Source organism: Vigna unguiculata, unplaced genomic scaffold (assembly GCF_037176805.1).
Source record: "Vigna unguiculata cultivar grain cowpea cultivar isolate G323 ecotype 2 unplaced genomic scaffold, ASM3717680v1 ptg000026l_ERROPOS8475000, whole genome shotgun sequence".
NCBI lineage: Eukaryota > Viridiplantae > Streptophyta > Magnoliopsida > Fabales > Fabaceae > Vigna > Vigna unguiculata.
The window spans coordinates 69,764-89,647 of record NW_028196671.1 but is presented as its reverse complement, the minus strand read 5'-3'; the positions used below and the strand labels follow the sequence as shown (position 1 = coordinate 89,647).

Here is a 19,884-nt window from a genome sequence, read left to right as displayed (position 1 = left end):
GAAAAGAAAATAACGTAAAAAAGAGGTGCAACACGAGGACTTCCCAGGAGGTCACCCATCCTAGTACTACTCTCGCCCAAGCACGCTTAACTGCGGAGTTCTGATGGGATCCGGTGCATTAGTGCTGGTATGATCGCACCTGTGAAGTATTGCACGATCAATGTACATATGGGTTTCGCATTGGGCCTAAGTTTGAACACTTGGCGCGGCGCGGGGGCACGGGGACGTGAGGTGGGTTGTTTTGGTCTGAAGAGATTTTGGTAGTAGTCAGTTGGAATGATTTAGGTGATAATTTAGGATTTGATTGCAAAAGAAAACAGTGATGAAAAGAACGTGGGAAAAGAAAATAACGTAAAAAAGAGGTGCAACACGAGGACTTCCCAGGAGGTCACCCATCCTAGTACTACTCTCGCCCAAGCACGCTTAACTGCGGCGTTCTGATGGGATCCGGTGCATTAGTGCTGGTATGATCGCACCTGTGAAGTATTGCACGATCAATGTACATATGGGTTTCGCATTGGGCCTAAGTTTGAACACTTGGCGCGGCGCGGGGGCACGGGGACGTGAGGTGGGTTGTTTTGGTCTGAAGAGATTTTGGTAGTAGTCAGTTGGAATGATTTAGGTGATAATTTAGGATTTGATTGCAAAAGAAAACAGTGATGAAAAGAACGTAGGAAAAGAAAATAACGTAAAAAAGAGGTGCAACACGAGGACTTCCCAGGAGGTCACCCATCCTAGTACTACTCTCGCCCAAGCACGCTTAACTGCGGAGTTCTGATGGGATCCGGTGCATTAGTGCTGGTATGATCGCACCTGTGAAGTATTGCACGATCAATGTACATATGGGTTTCGCATTGGGCCTAAGTTTGAACACTTGGCGCGGCGCGGGGGCACGGGGACGTGAGGTGGGTTGTTTTGGTCTGAAGAGATTTTGGTAGTAGTCAGTTGGAATGATTTAGGTGATAATTTAGGATTTGATTGCAAAAGAAAACTGTGATGAAAAGAACGTAGGAAAAGAAAATAACGTAAAAAAGAGGTGCAACACGAGGACTTCCCAGGAGGTCACCCATCCTAGTACTACTCTTGCCCAAGCACGCTTAACTGCGGAGTTCTGATGGGATCCGGTGCATTAGTGCTGGTATGATCGCACCTGTGAAGTATTGCACGATCAATGTACATATGGGTTTCGCATTGGGCCTAAGTTTGAACACTTGGCGCGGCGCGGGGGCACGGGGACGTGAGGTGGGTTGTTTTGGTCTGAAGAGATTTTGGTAGTAGTCAGTTGGAATGATTTAGGTGATAATTTAGGATTTGATTGCAAAAGAAAACAGTGATGAAAAGAACGTGGGAAAAGAAAATAACGTAAAAAAGAGGTGCAACACGAGGACTTCCCAGGAGGTCACCCATCCTAGTACTACTCTCGCCCAAGCACGCTTAACTGCGGAGTTCTGATGGGATCCGGTGCATTAGTGCTGGTATGATCGCACCTGTGAAGTATTGCACGATCAATGTACATATGGGTTTCGCATTGGGCCTAAGTTTGAACACTTGGCGCGGCGCGGGGGCACGGGGACGTGAGGTGGGTTGTTTTGGTCTGAAGAGATTTTGGTAGTAGTCAGTTGGAATGATTTAGGTGATAATTTAGGATTTGATTGCAAAAGAAAACAGTGATGAAAAGAACGTGGGAAAAGAAAATAACGTAAAAAAGAGGTGCAACACGAGGACTTCCCAGGAGGTCACCCATCCTAGTACTACTCTCGCCCAAGCACGCTTAACTGCGGAGTTCTGATGGGATCCGGTGCATTAGTGCTGGTATGATCGCACCTGTGAAGTATTGCACGATCAATGTACATATGGGTTTCGCATTGGGCCTAAGTTTGAACACTTGGCGCGGCGCGGGGGCACGGGGACGTGAGGTGGGTTGTTTTGGTCTGAAGAGATTTTGGTAGTAGTCAGTTGGAATGATTTAGGTGATAATTTAGGATTTGATTGCAAAAGAAAACAGTGATGAAAAGAACGTGGGAAAAGAAAATAACGTAAAAAAGAGGTGCAACACGAGGACTTCCCAGGAGGTCACCCATCCTAGTACTACTCTCGCCCAAGCACGCTTAACTGCGGAGTTCTGATGGGATCCGGTGCATTAGTGCTGGTATGATCGCACCTGTGAAGTATTGCACGATCAATGTACATATGGGTTTCGCATTGGGCCTAAGTTTGAACACTTGGCGCGGCGCGGGGGCACGGGGACGTGAGGTGGGTTGTTTTGGTCTGAAGAGATTTTGGTAGTAGTCAGTTGGAATGATTTAGGTGATAATTTAGGATTTGATTGCAAAAGAAAACAGTGATGAAAAGAACGTGGGAAAAGAAAATAACGTAAAAAAGAGGTGCAACACGAGGACTTCCCAGGAGGTCACCCATCCTAGTACTACTCTCGCCCAAGCACGCTTAACTGCGGCGTTCTGATGGGATCCGGTGCATTAGTGCTGGTATGATCGCACCTGTGAAGTATTGCACGATCAATGTACATATGGGTTTCGCATTGGGCCTAAGTTTGAACACTTGGCGCGGCGCGGGGGCACGGGGACGTGAGGTGGGTTGTTTTGGTCTGAAGAGATTTTGGTAGTAGTCAGTTGGAATGATTTAGGTGATAATTTAGGATTTGATTGCAAAAGAAAACAGTGATGAAAAGAACGTAGGAAAAGAAAATAACGTAAAAAAGAGGTGCAACACGAGGACTTCCCAGGAGGTCACCCATCCTAGTACTACTCTCGCCCAAGCACGCTTAACTGCGGAGTTCTGATGGGATCCGGTGCATTAGTGCTGGTATGATCGCACCTGTGAAGTATTGCACGATCAATGTACATATGGGTTTCGCATTGGGCCTAAGTTTGAACACTTGGCGCGGCGCGGGGGCACGGGGACGTGAGGTGGGTTGTTTTGGTCTGAAGAGATTTTGGTAGTAGTCAGTTGGAATGATTTAGGTGATAATTTAGGATTTGATTGCAAAAGAAAACAGTGATGAAAAGAACGTAGGAAAAGAAAATAACGTAAAAAAGAGGTGCAACACGAGGACTTCCCAGGAGGTCACCCATCCTAGTACTACTCTCGCCCAAGCACGCTTAACTGCGGAGTTCTGATGGGATCCGGTGCATTAGTGCTGGTATGATCGCACCTGTGAAGTATTGCACGATCAATGTACATATGGGTTTCGCATTGGGCCTAAGTTTGAACACTTGGCGCGGCGCGGGGGCACGGGGACGTGAGGTGGGTTGTTTTGGTCTGAAGAGATTTTGGTAGTAGTCAGTTGGAATGATTTAGGTGATAATTTAGGATTTGATTGCAAAAGAAAACAGTGATGAAAAGAACGTGGGAAAAGAAAATAACGTAAAAAAGAGGTGCAACACGAGGACTTCCCAGGAGGTCACCCATCCTAGTACTACTCTCGCCCAAGCACGCTTAACTGCGGAGTTCTGATGGGATCCGGTGCATTAGTGCTGGTATGATCGCACCTGTGAAGTATTGCACGATCAATGTACATATGGGTTTCGCATTGGGCCTAAGTTTGAACACTTGGCGCGGCGCGGGGGCACGGGGACGTGAGGTGGGTTGTTTTGGTCTGAAGAGATTTTGGTAGTAGTCAGTTGGAATGATTTAGGTGATAATTTAGGATTTGATTGCAAAAGAAAACAGTGATGAAAAGAACGTGGGAAAAGAAAATAACGTAAAAAAGAGGTGCAACACGAGGACTTCCCAGGAGGTCACCCATCCTAGTACTACTCTCGCCCAAGCACGCTTAACTGCGGCGTTCTGATGGGATCCGGTGCATTAGTGCTGGTATGATCGCACCTGTGAAGTATTGCACGATCAATGTACATATGGGTTTCGCATTGGGCCTAAGTTTGAACACTTGGCGCGGCGCGGGGGCACGGGGACGTGAGGTGGGTTGTTTTGGTCTGAAGAGATTTTGGTAGTAGTCAGTTGGAATGATTTAGGTGATAATTTAGGATTTGATTGCAAAAGAAAACAGTGATGAAAAGAACGTGGGAAAAGAAAATAACGTAAAAAAGAGGTGCAACACGAGGACTTCCCAGGAGGTCACCCATCCTAGTACTACTCTCGCCCAAGCACGCTTAACTGCGGAGTTCTGATGGGATCCGGTGCATTAGTGCGGGTATGATCGCACCTGTGAAGTATTGCACGATCAATGTACATATGGGTTTCGCATTGGGCCTAAGTTTGAACACTTGGCGCGGCGCGGGGGCACGGGGACGTGAGGTGGGTTGTTTTGGTCTGAAGAGATTTTGGTAGTAGTCAGTTGGAATGATTTAGGTGATAATTTAGGATTTGATTGCAAAAGAAAACAGTGATGAAAAGAACGTGGGAAAAGAAAATAACGTAAAAAAGAGGTGCAACACGAGGACTTCCCAGGAGGTCACCCATCCTAGTACTACTCTCGCCCAAGCACGCTTAACTGCGGCGTTCTGATGGGATCCGGTGCATTAGTGCTGGTATGATCGCACCTGTGAAGTATTGCACGATCAATGTACATATGGGTTTCGCATTGGGCCTAAGTTTGAACACTTGGCGCGGCGTGGGGGCACGGGGACGTGAGGTGGGTTGTTTTGGTCTGAAGAGATTTTGGTAGTAGTCAGTTGGAATGATTTAGGTGATAATTTAGGATTTGATTGCAAAAGAAAACAGTGATGAAAAGAACGTAGGAAAAGAAAATAACGTAAAAAAGAGGTGCAACACGAGGACTTCCCAGGAGGTCACCCATCCTAGTACTACTCTCGCCCAAGCACGCTTAACTGCGGAGTTCTGATGGGATCCGGTGCATTAGTGCTGGTATGATCGCACCTGTGAAGTATTGCACGATCAATGTACATATGGGTTTCGCATTGGGCCTAAGTTTGAACACTTGGCGCGGCGCGGGGGCACGGGGACGTGAGGTGGGTTGTTTTGGTCTGAAGAGATTTTGGTAGTAGTCAGTTGGAATGATTTAGGTGATAATTTAGGATTTGATTGCAAAAGAAAACAGTGATGAAAAGAACGTAGGAAAAGAAAATAACGTAAAAAAGAGGTGCAACACGAGGACTTCCCAGGAGGTCACCCATCCTAGTACTACTCTTGCCCAAGCACGCTTAACTGCGGAGTTCTGATGGGATCCGGTGCATTAGTGCTGGTATGATCGCACCTGTGAAGTATTGCACGATCAATGTACATATGGGTTTCGCATTGGGCCTAAGTTTGAACACTTGGCGCGGCGCGGGGGCACGGGGACGTGAGGTGGGTTGTTTTGGTCTGAAGAGATTTTGGTAGTAGTCAGTTGGAATGATTTAGGTGATAATTTAGGATTTGATTGCAAAAGAAAACAGTGATGAAAAGAACGTGGGAAAAGAAAATAACGTAAAAAAGAGGTGCAACACGAGGACTTCCCAGGAGGTCACCCATCCTAGTACTACTCTCGCCCAAGCACGCTTAACTGCGGAGTTCTGATGGGATCCGGTGCATTAGTGCTGGTATGATCGCACCTGTGAAGTATTGCACGATCAATGTACATATGGGTTTCGCATTGGGCCTAAGTTTGAACACTTGGCGCGGCGCGGGGGCACGGGGACGTGAGGTGGGTTGTTTTGGTCTGAAGAGATTTTGGTAGTAGTCAGTTGGAATGATTTAGGTGATAATTTAGGATTTGATTGCAAAAGAAAACAGTGATGAAAAGAACGTGGGAAAAGAAAATAACGTAAAAAAGAGGTGCAACACGAGGACTTCCCAGGAGGTCACCCATCCTAGTACTACTCTCGCCCAAGCACGCTTAACTGCGGAGTTCTGATGGGATCCGGTGCATTAGTGCTGGTATGATCGCACCTGTGAAGTATTGCACGATCAATGTACATATGGGTTTCGCATTGGGCCTAAGTTTGAACACTTGGCGCGGCGCGGGGGCACGGGGACGTGAGGTGGGTTGTTTTGGTCTGAAGAGATTTTGGTAGTAGTCAGTTGGAATGATTTAGGTGATAATTTAGGATTTGATTGCAAAAGAAAACAGTGATGAAAAGAACGTAGGAAAAGAAAATAACGTAAAAAAGAGGTGCAACACGAGGACTTCCCAGGAGGTCACCCATCCTAGTACTACTCTCGCCCAAGCACGCTTAACTGCGGAGTTCTGATGGGATCCGGTGCATTAGTGCTGGTATGATCGCACCTGTGAAGTATTGCACGATCAATGTACATATGGGTTTCGCATTGGGCCTAAGTTTGAACACTTGGCGCGGCGCGGGGGCACGGGGACGTGAGGTGGGTTGTTTTGGTCTGAAGAGATTTTGGTAGTAGTCAGTTGGAATGATTTAGGTGATAATTTAGGATTTGATTGCAAAAGAAAACAGTGATGAAAAGAACGTGGGAAAAGAAAATAACGTAAAAAAGAGGTGCAACACGAGGACTTCCCAGGAGGTCACCCATCCTAGTACTACTCTCGCCCAAGCACGCTTAACTGCGGAGTTCTGATGGGATCCGGTGCATTAGTGCTGGTATGATCGCACCTGTGAAGTATTGCACGATCAATGTACATATGGGTTTCGCATTGGGCCTAAGTTTGAACACTTGGCGCGGCGCGGGGGCACGGGGACGTGAGGTGGGTTGTTTTGGTCTGAAGAGATTTTGGTAGTAGTCAGTTGGAATGATTTAGGTGATAATTTAGGATTTGATTGCAAAAGAAAACAGTGATGAAAAGAACGTAGGAAAAGAAAATAACGTAAAAAAGAGGTGCAACACGAGGACTTCCCAGGAGGTCACCCATCCTAGTACTACTCTCGCCCAAGCACGCTTAACTGCGGAGTTCTGATGGGATCCGGTGCATTAGTGCTGGTATGATCGCACCTGTGAAGTATTGCACGATCAATGTACATATGGGTTTCGCATTGGGCCTAAGTTTGAACACTTGGCGCGGCGCGGGGGCACGGGGACGTGAGGTGGGTTGTTTTGGTCTGAAGAGATTTTGGTAGTAGTCAGTTGGAATGATTTAGGTGATAATTTAGGATTTGATTGCAAAAGAAAACAGTGATGAAAAGAACGTAGGAAAAGAAAATAACGTAAAAAAGAGGTGCAACACGAGGACTTCCCAGGAGGTCACCCATCCTAGTACTACTCTCGCCCAAGCACGCTTAACTGCGGAGTTCTGATGGGATCCGGTGCATTAGTGCTGGTATGATCGCACCTGTGAAGTATTGCACGATCAATGTACATATGGGTTTCGCATTGGGCCTAAGTTTGAACACTTGGCGCGGCGCGGGGGCACGGGGACGTGAGGTGGGTTGTTTTGGTCTGAAGAGATTTTGGTAGTAGTCAGTTGGAATGATTTAGGTGATAATTTAGGATTTGATTGCAAAAGAAAACAGTGATGAAAAGAACGTAGGAAAAGAAAATAACGTAAAAAAGAGGTGCAACACGAGGACTTCCCAGGAGGTCACCCATCCTAGTACTACTCTCGCCCAAGCACGCTTAACTGCGGAGTTCTGATGGGATCCGGTGCATTAGTGCTGGTATGATCGCACCTGTGAAGTATTGCACGATCAATGTACATATGGGTTTCGCATTGGGCCTAAGTTTGAACACTTGGCGCGGCGCGGGGGCACGGGGACGTGAGGTGGGTTGTTTTGGTCTGAAGAGATTTTGGTAGTAGTCAGTTGGAATGATTTAGGTGATAATTTAGGATTTGATTGCAAAAGAAAACAGTGATGAAAAGAACGTAGGAAAAGAAAATAACGTAAAAAAGAGGTGCAACACGAGGACTTCCCAGGAGGTCACCCATCCTAGTACTACTCTCGCCCAAGCACGCTTAACTGCGGAGTTCTGATGGGATCCGGTGCATTAGTGCTGGTATGATCGCACCTGTGAAGTATTGCACGATCAATGTACATATGGGTTTCGCATTGGGCCTAAGTTTGAACACTTGGCGCGGCGCGGGGGCACGGGGACGTGAGGTGGGTTGTTTTGGTCTGAAGAGATTTTGGTAGTAGTCAGTTGGAATGATTTAGGTGATAATTTAGGATTTGATTGCAAAAGAAAACAGTGATGAAAAGAACGTAGGAAAAGAAAATAACGTAAAAAAGAGGTGCAACACGAGGACTTCCCAGGAGGTCACCCATCCTAGTACTACTCTCGCCCAAGCACGCTTAACTGCGGAGTTCTGATGGGATCCGGTGCATTAGTGCTGGTATGATCGCACCTGTGAAGTATTGCACGATCAATGTACATATGGGTTTCGCATTGGGCCTAAGTTTGAACACTTGGCGCGACGCGGGGGCACGGGGACGTGAGGTGGGTTGTTTTGGTCTGAAGAGATTTTGGTAGTAGTCAGTTGGAATGATTTAGGTGATAATTTAGGATTTGATTGCAAAAGAAAACAGTGATGAAAAGAACGTAGGAAAAGAAAATAACGTAAAAAAGAGGTGCAACACGAGGACTTCCCAGGAGGTCACCCATCCTAGTACTACTCTCGCCCAAGCACGCTTAACTGCGGAGTTCTGATGGGATCTGGTGCATTAGTGCTGGTATGATCGCACCTGTGAAGTATTGCACGATCAATGTACATATGGGTTTCGCATTGGGCCTAAGTTTGAACACTTGGCGCGGCGGCGCGGGGGCACGGGGACGTGAGGTGGGTTGTTTTGGTCTGAAGAGATTTTGGTAGTAGTCAGTTGGAATGATTTAGGATTTGATTGCAAAAGAAAACAGTGATGAAAAGAACGTAGGAAAAGAAAATAACGTAAAAAAGAGGTGCAACACGAGGACTTCCCAGGAGGTCACCCATCCTAGTACTACTCTCGCCCAAGCACGCTTAACTGCGGAGTTCTGATGGGATCCGGTGCATTAGTGCTGGTATGATCGCACCTGTGAAGTATTGCACGATCAATGTACATATGGGTTTCGCATTGGGCCTAAGTTTGAACACTTGGCGCGGCGCGGGGGCACGGGGACGTGAGGTGGGTTGTTTTGGTCTGAAGAGATTTTGGTAGTAGTCAGTTGGAATGATTTAGGTGATAATTTAGGATTTGATTGCAAAAGAAAACAGTGATGAAAAGAACGTAGGAAAAGAAAATAACGTAAAAAAGAGGTGCAACACGAGGACTTCCCAGGAGGTCACCCATCGTAGTACTACTCTCGCCCAAGCACGCTTAACTGCGAAGTTCTGATGGGATCCGGTGCATTAGTGCTGGTATGATCGCACCTGTGAAGTATTGCACGATCAATGTACATATGGGTTTCGCATTGGGCCTAAGTTTGAACACTTGGCGCGGCGCGGGGGCACGGGGACGTGAGGTGGGTTGTTTTGGTCTGAAGAGATTTTGGTAGTAGTCAGTTGGAATGATTTAGGTGATAATTTAGGATTTGATTGCAAAAGAAAACAGTGATGAAAAGAACGTAGGAAAAGAAAATAACGTAAAAAAGAGGTGCATCACGAGGACTTCCCAGGAGGTCACCCATCCTAGTACTACTCTCGCCCAAGCACGCTTAACTGCGGAGTTCTGATGGGATCCGGTGCTCTGATGGGATCCGGTGCATTAGTGCTGGTATGATCGCACCTGTGAAGTATTGCACGATCAATGTACATATGGGTTTCGCATTGGGCCTAAGTTTGAACACTTGGCGCGGCGCGGGGGCACGGGGACGTGAGGTGGGTTGTTTTGGTCTGAAGAGATTTTGGTAGTAGTCAGTTGGAATGATTTAGGTGATAATTTAGGATTTGATTGCAAAAGAAAACAGTGATGAAAAGAACGTAGGAAAAGAAAATAACGTAAAAAAGAGGTGCAACACGAGGACTTCCCAGGAGGTCACCCATCCTAGTACTACTCTCGCCCAAGCACGCTTAACTGCGGAGTTCTGATGGGATCCGGTGCATTAGTGCTGGTATGATCGCACCTGTGAAGTATTGCACGATCAATGTACATATGGGTTTCGCATTGGGCCTAAGTTTGAACACTTGGCGCGGCGCGGGGGCACGGGGACGTGAGGTGGGTTGTTTTGGTCTGAAGAGATTTTGGTAGTAGTCAGTTGGAATGATTTAGGTGATAATTTAGGATTTGATTGCAAAAGAAAACAGTGATGAAAAGAACGTAGGAAAAGAAAATAACGTAAAAAAGAGGTGCAACACGAGGACTTCCCAGGAGGTCACCCATCCTAGTACTACTCTCGCCCAAGCACGCTTAACTGCGGAGTTCTGATGGGATCCGGTGCATTAGTGCTGGTATGATCGCACCTGTGAAGTATTGCACGATCAATGTACATATGGGTTTCGCATTGGGCCTAAGTTTGAACACTTGGCGCGGCGCGGGGGCACGGGGACGTGAGGTGGGTTGTTTTGGTCTGAAGAGATTTTGGTAGTAGTCAGTTGGAATGATTTAGGTGATAATTTAGGATTTGATTGCAAAAGAAAACAGTGATGAAAAGAACGTAGGAAAAGAAAATAACGTAAAAAAGAGGTGCAACACGAGGACTTCCCAGGAGGTCACCCATCCTAGTACTACTCTCGCCCAAGCACGCTTAACTGCGGAGTTCTGATGGGATCCGGTGCATTAGTGCTGGTATGATCGCACCTGTGAAGTATTGCACGATCAATGTACATATGGGTTTCGCATTGGGCCTAAGCTTGAACACTTGGCGCGGCGCGGGGGCACGGGGACGTGAGGTGGGTTGTTTTGGTCTGAAGAGATTTTGGTAGTAGTCAGTTGGAATGATTTAGGTGATAATTTAGGATTTGATTGCAAAAGAAAACAGTGATGAAAAGAACGTAGGAAAAGAAAATAACGTAAAAAAGAGGTGCAACACGAGGACTTCCCAGGAGGTCACCCATCGTAGTACTACTCTCGCCCAAGCACGCTTAACTGCGGAGTTCTGATGGGATCCGGTGCATTAGTGCTGGTATGATCGCACCTGTGAAGTATTGCACGATCAATGTACATATGGGTTTCGCGTTGGGCCTAAGTTTGAACACTTGGCGCGGCGCGGGGGCACGGGGACGTGAGGTGGGTTGTTTTGGTCTGAAGAGATTTTGGTAGTAGTCAGTTGGAATGATTTAGGTGATAATTTAGGATTTGATTGCAAAAGAAAACAGTGATGAAAAGAACGTGGGAAAAGAAAATAACGTAAAAAAGAGGTGCAACACGAGGACTTCCCAGGAGGTCACCCATCGTAGTACTACTCTCGCCCAAGCACGCTTAACTGCGGAGTTCTGATGGGATCCGGTGCATTAGTGCTGGTATGATCGCACCTGTGAAGTATTGCACGATCAATGTACATATGGGTTTCGCATTGGGCCTAAGTTTGAACACTTGGCGCGGCGCGGGGGCACGGGGACGTGAGGTGGGTTGTTTTGGTCTGAAGAGATTTTGGTAGTAGTCAGTTGGAATGATTTAGGTGATAATTTAGGATTTGATTGCAAAAGAAAACAGTGATGAAAAGAACGTGGGAAAAGAAAATAACGTAAAAAAGAGGTGCAACACGAGGACTTCCCAGGAGGTCACCCATCCTAGTACTACTCTCGCCCAAGCACGCTTAACTGCGGAGTTCTGATGGGATCCGGTGCATTAGTGCTGGTATGATCGCACCTGTGAAGTATTGCACGATCAATGTACATATGGGTTTCGCATTGGGCCTAAGTTTGAACACTTGGCGCGGCGCGGGGGCACGGGGACGTGAGGTGGGTTGTTTTGGTCTGAAGAGATTTTGGTAGTAGTCAGTTGGAATGATTTAGGTGATAATTTAGGATTTGATTGCAAAAGAAAACAGTGATGAAAAGAACGTAGGAAAAGAAAATAACGTAAAAAAGAGGTGCAACACGAGGACTTCCCAGGAGGTCACCCATTCTAGTACTACTCTCGCCCAAGCACGCTTAACTGCGGAGTTCTGATGGGATCCGGTGCATTAGTGCTGGTATGATCGCACCTGTGAAGTATTGCACGATCAATGTACATATGGGTTTCGCATTGGGCCTAAGTTTGAACACTTGGCGCGGCGCGGGGGCACGGGGACGTGAGGTGGGTTGTTTTGGTCTGAAGAGATTTTGGTAGTAGTCAGTTGGAATGATTTAGGTGATAATTTAGGATTTGATTGCAAAAGAAAACAGTGATGAAAAGAACGTAGGAAAAGAAAATAACGTAAAAAAGAGGTGCAACACGAGGACTTCCCAGGAGGTCACCCATCCTAGTACTACTCTCGCCTAAGCACGCTTAACTGCGGAGTTCTGATGGGATCCGGTGCATTAGTGCTGGTATGATCGCAGCTGTGAAGTATTGCACGATCAATGTACATATGGGTTTCGCATTGGGCCTAAGTTTGAACACTTGGCGCGGCGCGGGGGCACGGGGACGTGAGGTGGGTTGTTTTGGTCTGAAGAGATTTTGGTAGTAGTCAGTTGGAATGATTTAGGTGATAATTTAGGATTTGATTGCAAAAGAAAACAGTGATGAAAAGAACGTAGGAAAAGAAAATAACGTAAAAAAGAGGTGCAACACGAGGACTTCCCAGGAGGTCACCCATTCTAGTACTACTCTCGCCCAAGCACGCTTAACTGCAAAGTTCTGATGGGATCCGGTGCATTAGTGCTGGTATGATCGCAGCTGTGAAGTATTGCACGATCAATGTACATATGGGTTTCGCATTGGGCCTAAGTTTGAACACTTGGCGCGGCGCGGGGGCACGGGGACGTGAGGTGGGTTGTTTTGGTCTGAAGAGATTTTGGTAGTAGTCAGTTGGAATGATTTAGGTGATAATTTAGGATTTGATTGCAAAAGAAAACAGTGATGAAAAGAACGTAGGAAAAGAAAATAACGTAAAAAAGAGGTGCAACACGAGGACTTCCCAGGAGGTCACCCATCCTAGTACTACTCTCGCCTAAGCACGCTTAACTGCGGAGTTCTGATGGGATCCGGTGCATTAGTGCTGGTATGATCGCAGCTGTGAAGTATTGCACGATCAATGTACATATGGGTTTCGCATTGGGCCTAAGTTTGAACACTTGGCGCGGCGCGGGGGCACGGGGACGTGAGGTGGGTTGTTTTGGTCTGAAGAGATTTTGGTAGTAGTCAGTTGGAATGATTTAGGTGATAATTTAGGATTTGATTGCAAAAGAAAACAGTGATGAAAAGAACGTAGGAAAAGAAAATAACGTAAAAAAGAGGTGCAACACGAGGACTTCCCAGGAGGTCACCCATCCTAGTACTACTCTCGCCCAAGCACGCTTAACTGCGGAGTTCTGATGGGATCCGGTGTATTAGTGCTGGTATGATCGCACCTGTGAAGTATTGCACGATCAATGTACATATGGGTTTCGCATTGGGCCTAAGTTTGAACACTTGGCGCGGCGCGGGGGCACGGGGACGTGAGGTGGGTTGTTTTGGTCTGAAGAGATTTTGGTAGTAGTCAGTTGGAATGATTTAGGTGATAATTTAGGATTTGATTGCAAAAGAAAACAGTGATGAAAAGAACGTAGGAAAAGAAAATAACGGAAAAAAGAGGTGCAACACGAGGACTTCCCAGGAGGTCACCCATCCTAGTACTACTCTCGCCCAAGCACGCTTAACTGCGGAGTTCTGATGGGATCCGGTGCATTAGTGCTGGTATGATCGCACCTGTGAAGTATTGCACGATCAATGTACATATGGGTTTCGCATTGGGCCTAAGTTTGAACACTTGGCGCGGCGCGGGGGCACGGGGACGTGAGGTGGGTTGTTTTGGTCTGAAGAGATTTTGGTAGTAGTCAGTTGGAATGATTTAGGTGATAATTTAGGATTTGATTGCAAAAGAAAACAGTGATGAAAAGAACGTAGGAAAAGAAAATAACGTAAAAAAGAGGTGCAACACGAGGACTTCCCAGGAGGTCACCCATCCTAGTACTACTCTCGCCCAAGCACGCTTAACTGCGGAGTTCTGATGGGATCCGGTGCATTAGTGCTGGTATGATCGCACCTGTGAAGTATTGCACGATCAATGTACATATGGGTTTCGCATTGGGCCTAAGCTTGAACACTTGGCGCGGCGCGGGGGCACGGGGACGTGAGGTGGGTTGTTTTGGTCTGAAGAGATTTTGGTAGTAGTCAGTTGGAATGATTTAGGTGATAATTTAGGATTTGATTGCAAAAGAAAACAGTGATGAAAAGAACGTAGGAAAAGAAAATAACGTAAAAAAGAGGTGCAACACGAGGACTTCCCAGGAGGTCACCCATCGTAGTACTACTCTCGCCCAAGCACGCTTAACTGCGGAGTTCTGATGGGATCCGGTGCATTAGTGCTGGTATGATCGCACCTGTGAAGTATTGCACGATCAATGTACATATGGGTTTCGCATTGGGCCTAAGTTTGAACACTTGGCGCGGCGCGGGGGCACGGGGACGTGAGGTGGGTTGTTTTGGTCTGAAGAGATTTTGGTAGTAGTCAGTTGGAATGATTTAGGTGATAATTTAGGATTTGATTGCAAAAGAAAACAGTGATGAAAAGAACGTGGGAAAAGAAAATAACGTAAAAAAGAGGTGCAACACGAGGACTTCCCAGGAGGTCACCCATCCTAGTACTACTCTCGCCCAAGCACGCTTAACTGCGGAGTTCTGATGGGATCCGGTGCATTAGTGCTGGTATGATCGCACCTGTGAAGTATTGCACGATCAATGTACATATGGGTTTCGCATTGGGCCTAAGTTTGAACACTTGGCGCGGCGCGGGGGCACGGGGACGTGAGGTGGGTTGTTTTGGTCTGAAGAGATTTTGGTAGTAGTCAGTTGGAATGATTTAGGTGATAATTTAGGATTTGATTGCAAAAGAAAACAGTGATGAAAAGAACGTAGGAAAAGAAAATAACGTAAAAAAGAGGTGCAACACGAGGACTTCCCAGGAGGTCACCCATTCTAGTACTACTCTCGCCCAAGCACGCTTAACTGCAAAGTTCTGATGGGATCCGGTGCATTAGTGCTGGTATGATCGCAGCTGTGAAGTATTGCACGATCAATGTACATATGGGTTTCGCATTGGGCCTAAGTTTGAACACTTGGCGCGGCGCGGGGGCACGGGGACGTGAGGTGGGTTGTTTTGGTCTGAAGAGATTTTGGTAGTAGTCAGTTGGAATGATTTAGGTGATAATTTAGGATTTGATTGCAAAAGAAAACAGTGATGAAAAGAACGTAGGAAAAGAAAATAACGTAAAAAAGAGGTGCAACACGAGGACTTCCCAGGAGGTCACCCATCCTAGTACTACTCTCGCCTAAGCACGCTTAACTGCGGAGTTCTGATGGGATCCGGTGCATTAGTGCTGGTATGATCGCAGCTGTGAAGTATTGCACGATCAATGTACATATGGGTTTCGCATTGGGCCTAAGTTTGAACACTTGGCGCGGCGCGGGGGCACGGGGACGTGAGGTGGGTTGTTTTGGTCTGAAGAGATTTTGGTAGTAGTCAGTTGGAATGATTTAGGTGATAATTTAGGATTTGATTGCAAAAGAAAACAGTGATGAAAAGAACGTAGGAAAAGAAAATAACGTAAAAAAGAGGTGCAACACGAGGACTTCCCAGGAGGTCACCCATCCTAGTACTACTCTCGCCCAAGCACGCTTAACTGCGGAGTTCTGATGGGATCCGGTGTATTAGTGCTGGTATGATCGCACCTGTGAAGTATTGCACGATCAATGTACATATGGGTTTCGCATTGGGCCTAAGTTTGAACACTTGGCGCGGCGCGGGGGCACGGGGACGTGAGGTGGGTTGTTTTGGTCTGAAGAGATTTTGGTAGTAGTCAGTTGGAATGATTTAGGTGATAATTTAGGATTTGATTGCAAAAGAAAACAGTGATGAAAAGAACGTAGGAAAAGAAAATAACGTAAAAAAGAGGTGCAACACGAGGACTTCCCAGGAGGTCACCCATCCTAGTACTACTCTCGCCCAAGCACGCTTAACTGCGGAGTTCTGATGGGATCCGGTGCATTAGTGCTGGTATGATCGCACCTGTGAAGTATTGCACGATCAATGTACATATGGGTTTCGCATTGGGCCTAAGTTTGAACACTTGGCGCGGCGCGGGGGCACGGGGACGTGAGGTGGGTTGTTTTGGTCTGAAGAGATTTTGGTAGTAGTCAGTTGGAATGATTTAGGTGATAATTTAGGATTTGATTGCAAAAGAAAACAGTGATGAAAAGAACGTAGGAAAAGAAAATAACGTAAAAAAGAGGTGCAACACGAGGACTTCCCAGGAGGTCACCCATCCTAGTACTACTCTCGCCCAAGCACGCTTAACTGCGGAGTTCTGATGGGATCCGGTGCATTAGTGCTGGTATGATCGCACCTGTGAAGTATTGCACGATCAATGTACATATGGGTTTCGCATTGGGCCTAAGCTTGAACACTTGGCGCGGCGCGGGGGCACGGGGACGTGAGGTGGGTTGTTTTGGTCTGAAGAGATTTTGGTAGTAGTCAGTTGGAATGATTTAGGTGATAATTTAGGATTTGATTGCAAAAGAAAACAGTGATGAAAAGAACGTAGGAAAAGAAAATAACGTAAAAAAGAGGTGCAACACGAGGACTTCCCAGGAGGTCACCCATCGTAGTACTACTCTCGCCCAAGCACGCTTAACTGCGGAGTTCTGATGGGATCCGGTGCATTAGTGCTGGTATGATCGCACCTGTGAAGTATTGCACGATCAATGTACATATGGGTTTCGCATTGGGCCTAAGTTTGAACACTTGGCGCGGCGCGGGGGCACGGGGACGTGAGGTGGGTTGTTTTGGTCTGAAGAGATTTTGGTAGTAGTCAGTTGGAATGATTTAGGTGATAATTTAGGATTTGATTGCAAAAGAAAACAGTGATGAAAAGAACGTGGGAAAAGAAAATAACGTAAAAAAGAGGTGCAACACGAGGACTTCCCAGGAGGTCACCCATCCTAGTACTACTCTCGCCCAAGCACGCTTAACTGCGGAGTTCTGATGGGATCCGGTGCATTAGTGCTGGTATGATCGCACCTGTGAAGTATTGCACGATCAATGTACATATGGGTTTCGCATTGGGCCTAAGTTTGAACACTTGGCGCGGCGCGGGGGCACGGGGACGTGAGGTGGGTTGTTTTGGTCTGAAGAGATTTTGGTAGTAGTCAGTTGGAATGATTTAGGTGATAATTTAGGATTTGATTGCAAAAGAAAACAGTGATGAAAAGAACGTAGGAAAAGAAAATAACGTAAAAAAGAGGTGCAACACGAGGACTTCCCAGGAGGTCACCCATTCTAGTACTACTCTCGCCCAAGCACGCTTAACTGCGGAGTTCTGATGGGATCCGGTGCATTAGTGCTGGTATGATCGCACCTGTGAAGTATTGCATGATCAATGTACATATGGGTTTCGCATTGGGCCTAAGTTTGAACACTTGGCGCGGCGCGGGGGCACGGGGACGTGAGGTGGGTTGTTTTGGTCTGAAGAGATTTTGGTAGTAGTCAGTTGGAATGATTTAGGTGATAATTTAGGATTTGATTGCAAAAGAAAACAGTGATGAAAAGAACGTAGGAAAAGAAAATAACGTAAAAAAGAGGTGCAACACGAGGACTTCCCAGGAGGTCACCCATCCTAGTACTACTCTCGCCTAAGCACGCTTAACTGCGGAGTTCTGATGGGATCCGGTGCATTAGTGCTGGTATGATCGCAACTGTGAAGTATTGCACGATCAATGTACATATGGGTTTCGCATTGGGCCTAAGTTTGAACACTTGGCGCGGCGCGGGGGCACGGGGACGTGAGGTGGGTTGTTTTGGTCTGAAGAGATTTTGGTAGTAGTCAGTTGGAATGATTTAGGTGATAATTTAGGATTTGATTGCAAAAGAAAACAGTGATGAAAAGAACGTAGGAAAAGAAAATAACGTAAAAAAGAGGTGCAACACGAGGACTTCCCAGGAGGTCACCCATTCTAGTACTACTCTCGCCCAAGCACGCTTAACTGCGGAGTTCTGATGGGATCCGGTGCATTAGTGCTGGTATGATCGCACCTGTGAAGTATTGCACGATCAATGTACATATGGGTTTCGCATTGGGCCTAAGTTTGAACACTTGGCGCGGCGCGGGGGCACGGGGACGTGAGGTGGGTTGTTTTGGTCTGAAGAGATTTTGGTAGTAGTCAGTTGGAATGATTTAGGTGATAATTTAGGATTTGATTGCAAAAGAAAACAGTGATGAAAAGAACGTGGGAAAAGAAAATAACGTAAAAAAGAGGTGCAACACGAGGACTTCCCAGGAGGTCACCCATCCTAGTACTACTCTCGCCTAAGCACGCTTAACTGCGGAGTTCTGATGGGATCCGGTGCATTAGTGCTGGTATGATCGCAGCTGTGAAGTATTGCACGATCAATGTACATATGGGTTTCGCATTGGGCCTAAGTTTGAACACTTGGCGCGGCGCGGGGGCACGGGGACGTGAGGTGGGTTGTTTTGGTCTGAAGAGATTTTGGTAGTAGTCAGTTGGAATGATTTAGGTGATAATTTAGGATTTGATTGCAAAAGAAAACAGTGATGAAAAGAACGTAGGAAAAGAAAATAACGTAAAAAAGAGGTGCAACACGAGGACTTCCAAGGAGGTCACCCATCCTAGTACTACTCTCGCCCAAGCACGCTTAACTGCGGAGTTCTGATGGGATCCGGTGCATTAGTGTTGGTATGATCGCACCTGTGAAGTATTGCACGATCAATGTACATATGGGTTTCGCATTGGGCCTAAGTTTGAACACTTGGCGCGGCGCGGGGGCACGGGGACGTGAGGTGGGTTGTTTTGGTCTGAAGAGATTTTGGTAGTAGTCAGTTGGAATGATTTAGGTGATAATTTAGGATTTGATTGCAAAAGAAAACAGTGATGAAAAGAACGTAGGAAAAGAAAATAACGTAAAAAAGAGGTGCAACACGAGGACTTCCCAGGAGGTCACCCATCCTAGTACTACTCTCGCCCAAGCACGCTTAACTGCGGAGTTCTGATGGGATCCGGTGCATTAGTGCTGGTATGATCGCACCTGTGAAGTATTGCACGATCAATGTACATATGGGTTTCGCATTGGGCCTAAGTTTGAACACTTGGCGCGGCGCGGGGGCACGGGGACGTGAGGTGGGTTGTTTTGGTCTGAAGAGATTTTGGTAGTAGTCAGTTGGAATGATTTAGGTGATAATTTAGGATTTGATTGCAAAAGAAAACAGTGATGAAAAGAACGTAGGAAAAGAAAATAACGTAAAAAAGAGGTGCAACACGAGGACTTCCCAGGAGGTCACCCATCCTAGTACTACTCTCGCCCAAGCACGCTTAACTGCGGAGTTCTGATGGGATCCGGTGCATTAGTGCTGGTATGATCGCACCTGTGAAGTATTGCACGATCAATGTACATATGGGTTTCGCATTGGGCCTAAGTTTGAACACTTGGCGCGGCGCGGGGGCACGGGGACGTGAGGTGGGTTGTTTTGGTCTGAAGAGATTTTGGTAGTAGTCAGTTGGAATGATTTAGGTGATAATTTAGGATTTGATTGCAAAAGAAAACAGTGATGAAAAGAACGTAGGAAAAGAATATAACGTAAAAAAGAGGTGCAACACGAGGACTTCCCAGGAGGTCACCCATCCTAGTACTACTCTCGCCCAAGCACGCTTAACTGCGGAGTTCTGATGGGATCCGGTGCATTAGTGCTGGTATGATCGCACCTGTGAAGTATTGCACGATCAATGTACATATGGGTTTCGCATTGGGCCTAAGTTTGAACACTTGGCGCGGCGCGGGGGCACGGGGACGTGAGGTGGGTTGTTTTGGTCTGAAGAGATTTTGGTAGTAGTCAGTTGGAATGATTTAGGTGATAATTTAGGATTTGATTGCAAAAGAAAACAGTGATGAAAA

The 19,884-nt window shown here is 46.6% G+C and overlaps 58 non-coding genes and 1 pseudogene across 58 annotated transcripts; all 59 read right to left on the bottom strand.

Annotated features, from left to right (window-relative positions):
* Positions 1-22: 22 nt before the first annotated feature.
* On the bottom strand, positions 23-141 carry LOC146878119 (5S ribosomal RNA). The gene has a single exon (XR_014989576.1). It is a non-coding gene; the product is annotated as a 5S ribosomal RNA (ribosomal RNA).
* Positions 142-359: 218 nt separating this feature from the next.
* Positions 360-478, bottom strand: LOC146878118 (5S ribosomal RNA). The gene has a single exon (XR_014989371.1). It is a non-coding gene; the product is annotated as a 5S ribosomal RNA (ribosomal RNA).
* Positions 479-696: 218 nt separating this feature from the next.
* LOC146878117 (5S ribosomal RNA) lies at positions 697-815 on the bottom strand. The gene has a single exon (XR_014989575.1). It is a non-coding gene; the product is annotated as a 5S ribosomal RNA (ribosomal RNA).
* A 218-nt stretch (positions 816-1,033) lies between these two features.
* Positions 1,034-1,152, bottom strand: LOC146878116 (5S ribosomal RNA). Its single transcript, XR_014989354.1, has one exon. It is a non-coding gene; the product is annotated as a 5S ribosomal RNA (ribosomal RNA).
* Positions 1,153-1,370: 218 nt separating this feature from the next.
* Positions 1,371-1,489, bottom strand: LOC146878115 (5S ribosomal RNA). Its single transcript, XR_014989574.1, has one exon. It is a non-coding gene; the product is annotated as a 5S ribosomal RNA (ribosomal RNA).
* Positions 1,490-1,707: 218 nt separating this feature from the next.
* LOC146878114 (5S ribosomal RNA) lies at positions 1,708-1,826 on the bottom strand. Its single transcript, XR_014989573.1, has one exon. It is a non-coding gene; the product is annotated as a 5S ribosomal RNA (ribosomal RNA).
* Positions 1,827-2,044: 218 nt separating this feature from the next.
* On the bottom strand, positions 2,045-2,163 carry LOC146878113 (5S ribosomal RNA). The gene has a single exon (XR_014989571.1). It is a non-coding gene; the product is annotated as a 5S ribosomal RNA (ribosomal RNA).
* Positions 2,164-2,381: 218 nt separating this feature from the next.
* LOC146878112 (5S ribosomal RNA) lies at positions 2,382-2,500 on the bottom strand. Its single transcript, XR_014989369.1, has one exon. It is a non-coding gene; the product is annotated as a 5S ribosomal RNA (ribosomal RNA).
* A 218-nt stretch (positions 2,501-2,718) lies between these two features.
* Positions 2,719-2,837, bottom strand: LOC146878111 (5S ribosomal RNA). Its single transcript, XR_014989570.1, has one exon. It is a non-coding gene; the product is annotated as a 5S ribosomal RNA (ribosomal RNA).
* A 218-nt stretch (positions 2,838-3,055) lies between these two features.
* LOC146878110 (5S ribosomal RNA) lies at positions 3,056-3,174 on the bottom strand. The gene has a single exon (XR_014989569.1). It is a non-coding gene; the product is annotated as a 5S ribosomal RNA (ribosomal RNA).
* Positions 3,175-3,392: 218 nt separating this feature from the next.
* Positions 3,393-3,511, bottom strand: LOC146878109 (5S ribosomal RNA). The gene has a single exon (XR_014989568.1). It is a non-coding gene; the product is annotated as a 5S ribosomal RNA (ribosomal RNA).
* Positions 3,512-3,729: 218 nt separating this feature from the next.
* On the bottom strand, positions 3,730-3,848 carry LOC146878108 (5S ribosomal RNA). The gene has a single exon (XR_014989368.1). It is a non-coding gene; the product is annotated as a 5S ribosomal RNA (ribosomal RNA).
* Positions 3,849-4,066: 218 nt separating this feature from the next.
* LOC146878107 (5S ribosomal RNA) lies at positions 4,067-4,185 on the bottom strand. The gene has a single exon (XR_014989250.1). It is a non-coding gene; the product is annotated as a 5S ribosomal RNA (ribosomal RNA).
* A 218-nt stretch (positions 4,186-4,403) lies between these two features.
* On the bottom strand, positions 4,404-4,522 carry LOC146878106 (5S ribosomal RNA). The gene has a single exon (XR_014989367.1). It is a non-coding gene; the product is annotated as a 5S ribosomal RNA (ribosomal RNA).
* A 218-nt stretch (positions 4,523-4,740) lies between these two features.
* LOC146878105 (5S ribosomal RNA) lies at positions 4,741-4,859 on the bottom strand. The gene has a single exon (XR_014989566.1). It is a non-coding gene; the product is annotated as a 5S ribosomal RNA (ribosomal RNA).
* A 218-nt stretch (positions 4,860-5,077) lies between these two features.
* LOC146878104 (5S ribosomal RNA) lies at positions 5,078-5,196 on the bottom strand. The gene has a single exon (XR_014989353.1). It is a non-coding gene; the product is annotated as a 5S ribosomal RNA (ribosomal RNA).
* A 218-nt stretch (positions 5,197-5,414) lies between these two features.
* On the bottom strand, positions 5,415-5,533 carry LOC146878103 (5S ribosomal RNA). The gene has a single exon (XR_014989565.1). It is a non-coding gene; the product is annotated as a 5S ribosomal RNA (ribosomal RNA).
* Positions 5,534-5,751: 218 nt separating this feature from the next.
* On the bottom strand, positions 5,752-5,870 carry LOC146878102 (5S ribosomal RNA). The gene has a single exon (XR_014989564.1). It is a non-coding gene; the product is annotated as a 5S ribosomal RNA (ribosomal RNA).
* A 218-nt stretch (positions 5,871-6,088) lies between these two features.
* Positions 6,089-6,207, bottom strand: LOC146878101 (5S ribosomal RNA). The gene has a single exon (XR_014989563.1). It is a non-coding gene; the product is annotated as a 5S ribosomal RNA (ribosomal RNA).
* A 218-nt stretch (positions 6,208-6,425) lies between these two features.
* Positions 6,426-6,544, bottom strand: LOC146878100 (5S ribosomal RNA). The gene has a single exon (XR_014989562.1). It is a non-coding gene; the product is annotated as a 5S ribosomal RNA (ribosomal RNA).
* Positions 6,545-6,762: 218 nt separating this feature from the next.
* LOC146878099 (5S ribosomal RNA) lies at positions 6,763-6,881 on the bottom strand. Its single transcript, XR_014989560.1, has one exon. It is a non-coding gene; the product is annotated as a 5S ribosomal RNA (ribosomal RNA).
* A 218-nt stretch (positions 6,882-7,099) lies between these two features.
* On the bottom strand, positions 7,100-7,218 carry LOC146878098 (5S ribosomal RNA). Its single transcript, XR_014989559.1, has one exon. It is a non-coding gene; the product is annotated as a 5S ribosomal RNA (ribosomal RNA).
* Positions 7,219-7,436: 218 nt separating this feature from the next.
* On the bottom strand, positions 7,437-7,555 carry LOC146878097 (5S ribosomal RNA). Its single transcript, XR_014989558.1, has one exon. It is a non-coding gene; the product is annotated as a 5S ribosomal RNA (ribosomal RNA).
* Positions 7,556-7,773: 218 nt separating this feature from the next.
* LOC146878096 (5S ribosomal RNA) lies at positions 7,774-7,892 on the bottom strand. The gene has a single exon (XR_014989557.1). It is a non-coding gene; the product is annotated as a 5S ribosomal RNA (ribosomal RNA).
* A 218-nt stretch (positions 7,893-8,110) lies between these two features.
* LOC146878095 (5S ribosomal RNA) lies at positions 8,111-8,229 on the bottom strand. Its single transcript, XR_014989556.1, has one exon. It is a non-coding gene; the product is annotated as a 5S ribosomal RNA (ribosomal RNA).
* A 218-nt stretch (positions 8,230-8,447) lies between these two features.
* Positions 8,448-8,566, bottom strand: LOC146878094 (5S ribosomal RNA). Its single transcript, XR_014989339.1, has one exon. It is a non-coding gene; the product is annotated as a 5S ribosomal RNA (ribosomal RNA).
* Positions 8,567-8,775: 209 nt separating this feature from the next.
* Positions 8,776-8,894, bottom strand: LOC146878093 (5S ribosomal RNA). Its single transcript, XR_014989554.1, has one exon. It is a non-coding gene; the product is annotated as a 5S ribosomal RNA (ribosomal RNA).
* A 218-nt stretch (positions 8,895-9,112) lies between these two features.
* LOC146878092 (5S ribosomal RNA) lies at positions 9,113-9,231 on the bottom strand. Its single transcript, XR_014989349.1, has one exon. It is a non-coding gene; the product is annotated as a 5S ribosomal RNA (ribosomal RNA).
* A 218-nt stretch (positions 9,232-9,449) lies between these two features.
* LOC146878091 (5S ribosomal RNA) lies at positions 9,450-9,586 on the bottom strand (annotated as a pseudogene).
* A 218-nt stretch (positions 9,587-9,804) lies between these two features.
* LOC146878090 (5S ribosomal RNA) lies at positions 9,805-9,923 on the bottom strand. Its single transcript, XR_014989553.1, has one exon. It is a non-coding gene; the product is annotated as a 5S ribosomal RNA (ribosomal RNA).
* A 218-nt stretch (positions 9,924-10,141) lies between these two features.
* LOC146878089 (5S ribosomal RNA) lies at positions 10,142-10,260 on the bottom strand. The gene has a single exon (XR_014989552.1). It is a non-coding gene; the product is annotated as a 5S ribosomal RNA (ribosomal RNA).
* Positions 10,261-10,478: 218 nt separating this feature from the next.
* On the bottom strand, positions 10,479-10,597 carry LOC146878088 (5S ribosomal RNA). Its single transcript, XR_014989551.1, has one exon. It is a non-coding gene; the product is annotated as a 5S ribosomal RNA (ribosomal RNA).
* Positions 10,598-10,815: 218 nt separating this feature from the next.
* On the bottom strand, positions 10,816-10,934 carry LOC146878087 (5S ribosomal RNA). The gene has a single exon (XR_014989901.1). It is a non-coding gene; the product is annotated as a 5S ribosomal RNA (ribosomal RNA).
* A 218-nt stretch (positions 10,935-11,152) lies between these two features.
* On the bottom strand, positions 11,153-11,271 carry LOC146878086 (5S ribosomal RNA). The gene has a single exon (XR_014989900.1). It is a non-coding gene; the product is annotated as a 5S ribosomal RNA (ribosomal RNA).
* A 218-nt stretch (positions 11,272-11,489) lies between these two features.
* On the bottom strand, positions 11,490-11,608 carry LOC146878085 (5S ribosomal RNA). The gene has a single exon (XR_014989550.1). It is a non-coding gene; the product is annotated as a 5S ribosomal RNA (ribosomal RNA).
* Positions 11,609-11,826: 218 nt separating this feature from the next.
* LOC146878084 (5S ribosomal RNA) lies at positions 11,827-11,945 on the bottom strand. Its single transcript, XR_014989175.1, has one exon. It is a non-coding gene; the product is annotated as a 5S ribosomal RNA (ribosomal RNA).
* A 218-nt stretch (positions 11,946-12,163) lies between these two features.
* On the bottom strand, positions 12,164-12,282 carry LOC146878083 (5S ribosomal RNA). Its single transcript, XR_014989420.1, has one exon. It is a non-coding gene; the product is annotated as a 5S ribosomal RNA (ribosomal RNA).
* Positions 12,283-12,500: 218 nt separating this feature from the next.
* LOC146878082 (5S ribosomal RNA) lies at positions 12,501-12,619 on the bottom strand. The gene has a single exon (XR_014989442.1). It is a non-coding gene; the product is annotated as a 5S ribosomal RNA (ribosomal RNA).
* Positions 12,620-12,837: 218 nt separating this feature from the next.
* On the bottom strand, positions 12,838-12,956 carry LOC146878081 (5S ribosomal RNA). Its single transcript, XR_014989419.1, has one exon. It is a non-coding gene; the product is annotated as a 5S ribosomal RNA (ribosomal RNA).
* A 218-nt stretch (positions 12,957-13,174) lies between these two features.
* LOC146878080 (5S ribosomal RNA) lies at positions 13,175-13,293 on the bottom strand. The gene has a single exon (XR_014989752.1). It is a non-coding gene; the product is annotated as a 5S ribosomal RNA (ribosomal RNA).
* Positions 13,294-13,511: 218 nt separating this feature from the next.
* LOC146878079 (5S ribosomal RNA) lies at positions 13,512-13,630 on the bottom strand. Its single transcript, XR_014989549.1, has one exon. It is a non-coding gene; the product is annotated as a 5S ribosomal RNA (ribosomal RNA).
* Positions 13,631-13,848: 218 nt separating this feature from the next.
* On the bottom strand, positions 13,849-13,967 carry LOC146878078 (5S ribosomal RNA). Its single transcript, XR_014989548.1, has one exon. It is a non-coding gene; the product is annotated as a 5S ribosomal RNA (ribosomal RNA).
* Positions 13,968-14,185: 218 nt separating this feature from the next.
* Positions 14,186-14,304, bottom strand: LOC146878077 (5S ribosomal RNA). The gene has a single exon (XR_014989899.1). It is a non-coding gene; the product is annotated as a 5S ribosomal RNA (ribosomal RNA).
* Positions 14,305-14,522: 218 nt separating this feature from the next.
* On the bottom strand, positions 14,523-14,641 carry LOC146878076 (5S ribosomal RNA). The gene has a single exon (XR_014989547.1). It is a non-coding gene; the product is annotated as a 5S ribosomal RNA (ribosomal RNA).
* A 218-nt stretch (positions 14,642-14,859) lies between these two features.
* Positions 14,860-14,978, bottom strand: LOC146878075 (5S ribosomal RNA). The gene has a single exon (XR_014989441.1). It is a non-coding gene; the product is annotated as a 5S ribosomal RNA (ribosomal RNA).
* A 218-nt stretch (positions 14,979-15,196) lies between these two features.
* On the bottom strand, positions 15,197-15,315 carry LOC146878074 (5S ribosomal RNA). Its single transcript, XR_014989418.1, has one exon. It is a non-coding gene; the product is annotated as a 5S ribosomal RNA (ribosomal RNA).
* A 218-nt stretch (positions 15,316-15,533) lies between these two features.
* LOC146878073 (5S ribosomal RNA) lies at positions 15,534-15,652 on the bottom strand. The gene has a single exon (XR_014989640.1). It is a non-coding gene; the product is annotated as a 5S ribosomal RNA (ribosomal RNA).
* Positions 15,653-15,870: 218 nt separating this feature from the next.
* On the bottom strand, positions 15,871-15,989 carry LOC146878072 (5S ribosomal RNA). Its single transcript, XR_014989546.1, has one exon. It is a non-coding gene; the product is annotated as a 5S ribosomal RNA (ribosomal RNA).
* Positions 15,990-16,207: 218 nt separating this feature from the next.
* LOC146878071 (5S ribosomal RNA) lies at positions 16,208-16,326 on the bottom strand. Its single transcript, XR_014989545.1, has one exon. It is a non-coding gene; the product is annotated as a 5S ribosomal RNA (ribosomal RNA).
* Positions 16,327-16,544: 218 nt separating this feature from the next.
* LOC146878070 (5S ribosomal RNA) lies at positions 16,545-16,663 on the bottom strand. Its single transcript, XR_014989898.1, has one exon. It is a non-coding gene; the product is annotated as a 5S ribosomal RNA (ribosomal RNA).
* Positions 16,664-16,881: 218 nt separating this feature from the next.
* LOC146878069 (5S ribosomal RNA) lies at positions 16,882-17,000 on the bottom strand. The gene has a single exon (XR_014989543.1). It is a non-coding gene; the product is annotated as a 5S ribosomal RNA (ribosomal RNA).
* Positions 17,001-17,218: 218 nt separating this feature from the next.
* Positions 17,219-17,337, bottom strand: LOC146878068 (5S ribosomal RNA). The gene has a single exon (XR_014989174.1). It is a non-coding gene; the product is annotated as a 5S ribosomal RNA (ribosomal RNA).
* A 218-nt stretch (positions 17,338-17,555) lies between these two features.
* LOC146878067 (5S ribosomal RNA) lies at positions 17,556-17,674 on the bottom strand. Its single transcript, XR_014989411.1, has one exon. It is a non-coding gene; the product is annotated as a 5S ribosomal RNA (ribosomal RNA).
* A 218-nt stretch (positions 17,675-17,892) lies between these two features.
* Positions 17,893-18,011, bottom strand: LOC146878066 (5S ribosomal RNA). The gene has a single exon (XR_014989173.1). It is a non-coding gene; the product is annotated as a 5S ribosomal RNA (ribosomal RNA).
* Positions 18,012-18,229: 218 nt separating this feature from the next.
* LOC146878065 (5S ribosomal RNA) lies at positions 18,230-18,348 on the bottom strand. Its single transcript, XR_014989417.1, has one exon. It is a non-coding gene; the product is annotated as a 5S ribosomal RNA (ribosomal RNA).
* Positions 18,349-18,566: 218 nt separating this feature from the next.
* On the bottom strand, positions 18,567-18,685 carry LOC146878064 (5S ribosomal RNA). Its single transcript, XR_014989410.1, has one exon. It is a non-coding gene; the product is annotated as a 5S ribosomal RNA (ribosomal RNA).
* A 218-nt stretch (positions 18,686-18,903) lies between these two features.
* Positions 18,904-19,022, bottom strand: LOC146878063 (5S ribosomal RNA). Its single transcript, XR_014989542.1, has one exon. It is a non-coding gene; the product is annotated as a 5S ribosomal RNA (ribosomal RNA).
* Positions 19,023-19,240: 218 nt separating this feature from the next.
* On the bottom strand, positions 19,241-19,359 carry LOC146878062 (5S ribosomal RNA). Its single transcript, XR_014989541.1, has one exon. It is a non-coding gene; the product is annotated as a 5S ribosomal RNA (ribosomal RNA).
* Positions 19,360-19,577: 218 nt separating this feature from the next.
* Positions 19,578-19,696, bottom strand: LOC146878061 (5S ribosomal RNA). The gene has a single exon (XR_014989540.1). It is a non-coding gene; the product is annotated as a 5S ribosomal RNA (ribosomal RNA).
* Positions 19,697-19,884: the final 188 nt, after the last annotated feature.